Source organism: Anopheles coustani (assembly GCF_943734705.1).
Source record: "Anopheles coustani chromosome X unlocalized genomic scaffold, idAnoCousDA_361_x.2 X_unloc_4, whole genome shotgun sequence".
NCBI classification, from domain to species: domain Eukaryota; kingdom Metazoa; phylum Arthropoda; class Insecta; order Diptera; family Culicidae; genus Anopheles; species Anopheles coustani.
In genome coordinates, this window is record NW_026525148.1 from 451778 (window position 1) to 460000 (window position 8223).

Below are 8223 nucleotides of genomic sequence, written 5' to 3' on the forward strand. Positions count from 1 at the left end.
CTCACCGTAGTATAAAACGAACGAACCGAACCTATCCGAGTAGGGATAATGGGCGCAGTAACATACTTCTGTGACCCAGCGAGAGTTGAACGAGGTGACATGAACTGTCAGTGGCTTATATCAGATGGGATACATACATGAGATTGCTTTCAAATCTACACTCGAAAACCTAACCAAGTAAAAGCGAACGTGGGGAGGATTCGAAACCGGTAACGAAATCTTAAGCTGGAAAGAGTCATCACTATGGATACATATTATGCGAAACCAATCAAGTGCTCAGTACTGATCCAAAACCTAAGAGCACTAGTGAACACCTTATTCTCACCCTAGTTCACATCCAAGTGATCGACCACGTGTGTGAAGCAAAGACCAATCGAATTCCTCAATGGACTGAACACTATGAACAAATGGCCAAAAACGTTATAACTATCCAAACATCCTACTATCTAGCGAAAGTCATCACGATGGAACCATACAATGATCTTAACCTATAGCGCTCACCTATTCCTACCCAGAGTGCAAGTGAACATATTGCTCACCCTAACCAGTTCACATCCACGTGATCGACTAACATACCGAAGTTACCACAAGTCAAAGTTATACGTTTACAAGCGCAAGACCAATCGAAAACCCCGAAAGCAATCTCGACCCAAAATGTATTATCCGTGAGTGTAGTCGAGTCTCGTACTCGTCATCTGTAATCGTCGGATAGAATATCCAGTACACGGTTGTCTTTCCAAATGAAATCTACATACAGAACTCGCTCTTGGCAAATGGGTGGCATTGGCGCAATCAGGAGCGAGTTCCCGTCCGGGTGCCAAGTGATTGGCAAATGTCTGGGGGAAAGCAACCATATATTGATTTGTCTGTTAGTGTACTGGGTGTTTGAGGTATGTAGTATCCACGCTTGGTTGGGTGTGTCAGAGGACCATGGATGCGTTCACAACCCCAATTGGGGTACATCGGGAATGATTTTGTGGAACCGATGTGCCCGGCACACACTAAGTTTTGTTGCAAGTTAATAGTGTGCCATGTCCGGGGGGGTTGTGATTAAACTCTGGTGAATTGCGTACTGTGGTGATTGGGGTATGAAAGCCCCGCAGTTGCAATGATCGGACGCGCCTAGCGTGTCCTTTAGTTGATGGTAGGGAAATGAAGGCCCTTGTCAGCTCACCTAAGTATTCATGGAAGTTTGGCATAAGGTCGCTGTGGTAGGGGTATGAAGGCCCCGTCAGCGCATGCACAATCGGGCGCACGAGCGCTTAGCGGAGTCGAATGCCGCTCAAGTGCCTGTCCGGTGCATCGGGTGTGTGTGATACGAGGGCAATGAGGTTCGCACGGGGGCTCGCCTCCCGTGTGCTACCGGACTTGACAACATATAGAACGTGGTGTTTGCTCCTCCGGGTGCAATGGGACAATGAACATTCGAACGCAAAGTCGGAATTCTGGTTGATCCTACCAGTAATATACGCTCGTCTCAAAGGTTAAGCCATGCATGTCTAAGTACAAACAGATTTAATGTGAAACCGCATAAGGCTCAGTATAACAGCTATAATTTACGAGATCATCAACCTAGTTACTTGGATAACTGTGGAAAATCTAGAGCTAATACATGCAACATGCCAGGACCCTCGCGGGAACTGGTGCACTTATTAGTCAAACCAATCGCGGGTTCTCCGTGTCATTGAGTTGAAGTCTGGATAATGATGCTGATCGTATGGTCTCGCACCGACGACAGATCTCGCAAATATCTGCCCTATCAACTATGGATGGTAGTATAGAGGACTACCATGGTTGCAACGGGTAACGGGGAATCAGGGTTCGATTCCGGAGAGGGAGCCTGAGAAATGGCTACCACATCCAAGGAAGGCAGCAGGCGCGTAAATTACCCAATCCCGGGACGGGGAGGTAGTGACGAGAAATAACAATATGAAACTCTTTAATGATGTTTCATAATTGGAATGAGTAGAGCATAAATCCTTCTACGAGGATCAAGTGGAGGGCAAGTCTGGTGCCAGCAGCCGCGGTAATTCCAGCTCCACTAGCGTATATTAAAATTGTTGCGGTTAAAACGTTCGAAGTTGATACTTGTCCAACACAGTCCGGCTCCGCCGACCCGGTCAACCCGTGGTCGGTGGGCCAAGTCGGAATCTGGTTGCGACTCAATGGTGTGGTAGGGCACCAAGTCTGTGTCATGGTGTGCCCTTCAACGGGTGCAAGTGTAACATAGAGCTCGACCGCTCACGTTTACCTTGAACAAATTAGAGTGCTTAAAGCAGGGTGCCCAAACGCCCTAGAATAATCTTGCATGGAATAATGGAATACGACCTTGGTCTAATCTTTCATTGGTTTGTACTCAGACCGGAGGTAATGATTAACAGAAGTAGTTGGGGACACTAGTATTACGGCGCGAGAGGTGAAATTCGTAGACCGTCGTAAGACTAACTAAAGCGAAGGCATTTGTCAAGGATGCTTTCTTTAATCAAGAACGAAAGTTAGAGGATCGAAGGCGATTAGATACCGCCCTAGTTCTAACCGTAAACGATGCCAACTAGCAATTGGGAGACGCTACAACCAGGTGCTCTCAGTAGCTTCCGGGAAACCAAAGTCAGGTTCCGGGGGAAGTATGGTTGCAAAGTTGAAACTTAAAGGAATTGACGGAAGGGCACCACAATGAAATGGAGCTTGCGGTTCAATTTGACTCAACACGGGAAAACTTACCAGGTCCGAACTTATGGAGGTGAGACAGATTAATAGCTCTTTCTCAAATTTAAGGGTAGTGGTGCATGGCCGTTCTTAGTTCGTGGATTGATTTGTCTGGTTAATTCCGATAACGAACGTGACTCACATATGCTAACTAGAACGCAGTCAGCGTTAATGCGTCGATGCCGATTGGAACGGGTTAGGACCTTTCGGTGGAGTATGACCTGACACCTTCGCTGTTCGTGTGCGCAAGTGCACTTACGGTACGCTGCTTAGCAGGACAATTTGTGTTTAGCAAAATGAGATCGAGCGATAACAGGTCCGTGATGCCCTTAGATGTTCTGGGCTACACGCGTGCTACAATGTGGGTAGCAGCGTGTCTCCTATTCCGAGAGGAACGGGAAATCACTCAAATACTCACTTAGTAGGGATTATGGATTGCAATGGTCCATATGAACTCGGAACTTCTAGTAAGTGCTGGTCATCAGCCAGCGTTGAATACGTCCCTGCCCTTTGTACACACCGCCCGTCGCTACTACCGATGGATTATTTAGTGAGGTCTTTGGAGATGATCGTTCGCTGGATCCTCGTGAACCGCGTCTGCTTTATCGAAGTTGACCGAACTTGATGATTTAGAGGAAGTAAAAGTCGTAACAAGGTTTCCGTAGGTGAACCTGCGGAAGGATCATTAGTGGCCAAGTGATCCTTCCAGAAGTCCGAACCTGCGGGTTGAGACTTCGGCACAAGTTGCCATATGATAATTGACGAAACACTATAGAAGTCCGAACCTGCGGGTTGAGACTTCGGCACAAGTTGCCATATGATAATTGACGTAACACTAACAAGTCCGAACCTGCGGGTTGAGACTTAGGCACACGTTGCCTTATACATGACTTCGAACAAATACACAAGTCCGAACCTGCGGGTTGAGACTTAGGCACAAGTTGCCTTATACATGACTTCGAACAAATACACAAGTCCGAACCTGCGGGTTGAGACTTAGGCACAAGTTGCCATATGAAAGTTGACGAAACACTAACAAGTCCGAACCTGCGGGTTGAGACTTAGGCACACGTTGCCTTATACATGACTTCGAACAAATACACAAGTCCGAACCTGCGGGTTGAGACTTAGGCACAAGTTGCCTTATACATACATTGGCCAAATAAACAGAAGTCCGAACCTGCGGGTTGAGACTTAGGCACAAGTTGCCATATTATATTCGATCAAACACTAGGTAGTCCGAACCTGCGGGTTGAGACTCAAGACCGTAACAAGATGTCACTATACAAGTCCGAACCTAAGGGTTGAGACTTAATGCGATCTAGATACCAAGTTGACATCCAATACCTGTTGAGCAAAACCAAAGATTCCCTGTTCTCGAATGATTACACTATATAACAGGGAATCATGAAGAAATCAAGCAAGCGTGAAACAAAGTCATCACTTGGGCATGCTCGAGAGCCAACCACATGACCTTAACCTAAGAGAGCATGCAAACCACATGATACCTATAAACGATTAACCCGCCCTAGTTCAATCGTTCACCAAGTGATGACTTCAGTATGGCTAAGAGAAAAACTTTTAAATGGGAAAAACTCTAAGTCCGAACCTCCGGGTTGAGACTTCCGCGTCGGAGGTGGGCGCACCTCCTATCCGAAAGATGATGAATCAGGGGTGTTCGGTCAGCAATGGTCGGATGCCCCGTCGTAGTCCAACTATGACAATCAAAGTCAAGACCTCCGGGTTGAGACTTTCCGCGAGTACAAGCATAAAGGAACACGGACCAAGCCGTACCGAGAGAATCGGTACTAGAGCCCTCGTGGTTCTACATTGAGAGAGCCCTCGTGGTTCTCATTAGGGGCTTTATGCAAGTCGTACTCAATACTGTGGTGTGAAGTATAAAGTATAGTCTTCGCCTGGTCCACGCTGCTTCGGCGGTCCTGGGTAAGATAGTTCATTCTAGCTTGCCCTATAGTGGAATGAGGACACTTAATGCTTCGTCTTTTAGCGGCGGCTAGACTCCTCCTCACGGGGAACGAGTTGACGCACACAGCGGCGGCTTACGCACTATGGCAATCATGGATGCCTGAAGATTCCGTGAAGTTCTCCCCTGGTCCACGCTGCCTCGGCAGTCCTGGGTAAAATGGAATATTTCCAGCTTGCCCTATAGTGGAAGAGGACTATCCAACAATACAAAGTCAAGACCTCCGGGTTGAGACTTTCCGCGTCGGTGGTGTCGCGCACCGCCTATCCGAAAGATGGTGTAACAGGGGTGTTCGATCAGCAATGGTCGGATGCCCCGTCATAGTCCAACTATGACAACCAAAGTCAAGACCTCCGGGTTGAGACTTTCCGCGTCCGGAGGTACGCGTACCGCCTACCCGAAAGATGGTGTGCTTCTGGGGTATTCGATGAGTCGGATACCCCGTCGTAGTCCAACTATGACAATACAAAGTCAAGACCTCCGGGTTGAGACTTCCGCGTCCGGAGGTACGCGTACCGCCTACCCGAAAGATGGTGAATCAGGGGTGTTCGATCAGCAATGGTCAGATGCCCCGTCGTAGTCCAACTATGACAATCAAAGTCAAGACCTCCGGGTTGAGACTTTCTGCGAGTACAAGCATAAAGGAACACGGACCAAGCCGTACCGAGAGAATCGGTACTAGAGCCCTCGTGGTTCTACATTGAGAGAGCCCTCGTGGTTCTCATTAGGGGCTTTATGCAAGACGTACTCAATACTGTGGTGTGAAGTATAAAGTATAGAGTCCTCCACTGGTCCACGCTGCTCCGGCGGTCCTGGGTAAGATAGTTCATTCTAGCTTGCCCTATGTGGAAGAGGACTCAATACCCTACCTGTTGAGCTTGAAACAAAGTCATCACTTGGGCATGCTCATATTGCCATACAATATTCCATTATCTACTAATGAGCATGCAGCTATATGATTATAACCTGTAAACGATTACCCCGCCGTAGTTCAGCGCTTCAACCAAGTGATGACTTCAGTATGGCTAGTGTGTGAAGTATAAAGTATAGTCCTCCCCTGGTCCACACTGCTTCGGCGGTCCTGGGTAAGATAGTTAGTTCTAGCTTGCCCTATGTGGAAGAGGACACCATACTTAATACTGTGGTGTAATGAACAAAGTATAGTCCTCCACTGGTCCACGCTGCTTTGCAGTCCTGGGTAAGATAGTTAATTCTAGCTTGCCCTATGTGGAAGAGGGCATACAAGACAAAGTATAGTTCTCCCCTGGTCCACGCTGCTCCGGCGGTCCTGGGTAAGATAGTTAATTCTAGCTTGCCCTATGTGGAAGAGGACATAATACTCTACCTGTTGAGCTTTAAACAAAGTCATCACTTGGGCATGCTCTATAGCCAACCACATGACATTAACCTAAGAGAGCATGCAGCGTATTATCCCAATGCAAAGTAAACGATAGACTCGCCCTAGTTCAGTGCTTCAACCAAGTGATGACTTCAATATGGCTAGTGTGTGAAGTATAAAGTATAGTCCTCCCCTGGTCCACACTGCTTCGGCGGTCCTGGGTAAGATAGTTAGTTCTAGCTTGCCCTATGTGGAAGAGGACACCATACTTAATACTGTGGTGTAATGAACAAAGTATAGTCCTCCACTGGTCCACGCTGCTTTGCAGTCCTGGGTAAGATAGTTAATTCTAGCTTGCCCTATGTGGAAGAGGGCATACAAGACAAAGTATAGTTCTCCCCTGGTCCACGCTGCTCCGGCGGTCCTGGGTAAGATAGTTAATTCTAGCTTGCCCTATGTGGAAGAGAGCATACATGAACCAAGAACGAAGGTTATGATCGAGGAATGATTCGACAACTAACCGATGGTATGAAATGTGAAGAATTCAAGCAAGCACACAATCAAGTCATCACTTGGGCATGCTCGATAGCCAACCCTATGACATTAACCTAGTAGAGCATGCGAAAACCAATATATATGTAAACGATGCCCCTCCCTAGTTCAGCGCTTCAACCAAGTGATGACTTCAGAATGGCTAAATCAAATCGGTTCAAAACATACCATCGGTACCCTATTGAAACACACAAGTCGATATCAAACCTCATGATTGTGTAGTCCTCCACTGGTCCACGCCGCTTCGGCCGCCCTGGGTAAAATGGAACATTCCAGCTTGCCCTATGTGGAAGAGGGCACATTACTCAATACTGTGGTGTGAAGTATAAAGTTCAGTTCTCCCCTGGTCCACGCTGCTTCGGCGGTCCTGGGTAAGATAGTTCATTCTAGCTTGCCCTATGTGGAAGAGGACACTTCATACTTCGTCTCTAAGCGGCGGCTTGACTCCTCCCTACGGGGAACGGGTTTACGCGCACAGCGGCGGCTTACGCACTATGGCAGTCATGGATGCCTTACGTTTCTATGAAAAGTGTGTTCCTCCCCTGGTCCACGCTGCTTCGGCAGTCCTGGGTAAGATAGTTAGTTCTAGCTTGCCCTATGTGGAAGAGGACACGTAGACTTACTGTGGTGTGAAGTATAAAGTTCAGTTCTCCCCTGGTCCACGCCGCTTCGGCCGTCCTGGGTAAAATGGATTCATCCAGCTTGCCCTATGTGGAATGAGGACACTTTATGTTTCGTCTCTAAGCGGCGGCTTGCTCCTCCCTACGGGGAACGGGTATACGCGCACAGCGGCGGCTTACGTTATGGCAGTCATGGATGCCTTACGTTTCCATGAAAAGTGTGTTCCTCCCCTGGTCCACGCTGCTCCGGCAGTCCTGGGTAAGATAGTTAGTTCTAGCTTGCCCTATGTGGAAGAGGACACGTAGACTTACTGTGGTGTGAAGTATAAGGTTCAGTTCTCCCCTGGTCCACGCCGCTTCGGCCGTCCTGAGTAAAATGGATTCATCCAGCTTGCCCTATGTGGAATGAGGACACTTTATGCTTCGTCTCTAAGCGGCGGCTTGCTCCTCCCTACGGGGAACGGGTATACGCGCACAGCGGCGGCTTACGCAAGTTAGTCACCCTCGGCAGTGGATCACTCGGCTCATGGATCGATGAAGACCGCAGCTAACTGCGCGTCATAATGTGAACTGCAGGACACATGAACATTGATAAGTTGAACGCATATTGCACGTCGTGGGAACCTACCATGATGTACAGATGACTGAGCGCTTATATTTGAGAAATGTATCGCATACATTTAACTACGCCGTGACACCCGTCACGAGACGTGCACCATGATGTTAACTAGGGTCGCGACGACCCGCTAGCATTAAAGAACCCGTGGTTTACAATATACTGGCATTGGAATTCGAAGTATTTAGAGCGTCCGTGTTCCCGCGTGAGGCGGAAGTACGAGGAGAAGGCGTGCTTGTGGTGTCTGTGGTGGTGTTTACTGATGTCTAGCTTCAGCTTATTTATTTATTTAAATAGAAGCGAAGATGTCAAAGTAGCGTCGAAGCAGCAGCGAATAGCACAAATGATTCAAGTATGGAAGTTGACCAAAGGAACACAAACAAACTAGCGTATGGGCAAAGGAAGG

General features: G+C 48.0%; 1 non-coding gene across 1 annotated transcript; it reads left to right on the forward strand.

Moving 5' to 3' along the window:
- The first annotated feature begins 7700 nt into the window (after positions 1–7700).
- LOC131270580 (5.8S ribosomal RNA) lies at positions 7701–7855 on the forward strand. Its single transcript, XR_009179635.1, has one exon. It is a non-coding gene; the product is annotated as a 5.8S ribosomal RNA (ribosomal RNA).
- Positions 7856–8223: the final 368 nt, after the last annotated feature.